This window comes from Gopherus flavomarginatus, chromosome 16 (genome assembly GCF_025201925.1).
Source record: "Gopherus flavomarginatus isolate rGopFla2 chromosome 16, rGopFla2.mat.asm, whole genome shotgun sequence".
In the NCBI taxonomy this organism is placed as follows: domain Eukaryota; kingdom Metazoa; phylum Chordata; order Testudines; family Testudinidae; genus Gopherus; species Gopherus flavomarginatus.
In genome coordinates, this window is record NC_066632.1 from 25,720,765 (window position 1) to 25,722,211 (window position 1,447).

Genomic DNA, 1,447 nt, shown 5'->3' on the forward strand with positions numbered 1-1,447 from the left:
AGGACCAGCCTCTGTGGGTGAGAGACATGTGCGGGCACATGTCAGTCATGTGTGCTGTGATGGCGTGGATCATGCATGCCACAGGTGGTCCATGCATTCCAGCATAGAACGGCCAGGCCTGGGAGAGGCACATGTGGACTATAGGTGAGGTTCATCATAAATAGGGTGACCAGATGTCCCGATTTTATAGGGGACAGTCCTGATATTTGGGGCTTTTTCTTATATAGGCTCCCATTACCCCCCACCCTCTGTCCTGATTTTTCACACTTTCTGTCTGGTTACCCTAATCATAAATAATGATGGTTTTTAACATTTGCCACTAGCAGAGGCCCAAGCTGGTTTACGGAGGGAAGGAAAAGCCCTTTCTCCAGGGATCTCACAGGCCAGGAACAGCTCCAGCCTGTGGAATAATTTTCATCGGGTAAAGAAAGGGGAGGCCACACGGCCTTTGCTGTTAACTTGGCAGACGGGGTGGGATCAGGGCCAGACAGACCAACACGGAAAGACTGACACGGGGTCAGGAACAGAATTACACAGGGACGGACAGTCACAGGGAGGACTAATGGGGGCAGGGACAGACAGACACATGGGCAGGGACAGAGACACAGGGAGGACTGGGGGGACAGACACAGAGAAACATGGGCAGAGACAAACAGACACAGAGAGGAGGGACAGACAGAGGGAGGATGGGGGCAGGGACAGACAGACACAGGGAGGACTTGGGGGGCAGGGACAGACAGACACATGGGCAAGGACAGGGAGGACTGGGACAGACAGACACACACAGGGAGGACGGGGGGGCAGGGACAGACAGACACTGTGGGGCCAGGACAAATAGACACAAGGAGGACTTGGGGGGCAGGGACAGGGAGGACTGGGACAGACAGACACAGGGAGGACGGAGGGGCAGGACAGACAGACACTGGGGGGCAGGGGCAGACAGACACATGGGCAGGGACAGGGAGGATGGGGGGGCAGGACAGACAGACACATGGGCAGGGACAGGGAGGATGGGGGGGCAGGACAGACAGACACTGGGGGCCAGGACAGACAGACACAAGGAGGACTTGGGGGGCAGGGACAGGGAGGACTGGGACAGACAGACACAGGGAGGACGGAGGGGCAGGACAGACAGACACTGGGGGGCAGGGGCAGACAGACACAAGGGGGGCGGGGGGCGGGGGGGACAGACACAGGGAGGACGGGGCGGGGGACAAGGACAGACAGACAGGGACGGACCGCGCCCCAGCCAATCACCCACCCACTCCCAGACAGCGTGAAGTGGAAGCCCCGCCCCCTTCCGAAAGCCCCGCCCCCGCCGACCATAGAGTCCCCTCACTCCCCTGCTGTGGGGTAGAGCGGCCGGCGACCATAGAGTCCTCGTCCCCCCCTCCCCCCGCTGCCGGCTGGACCGTCGCATCCGGGCGGGGCGCCCCCGTGTTTCCGG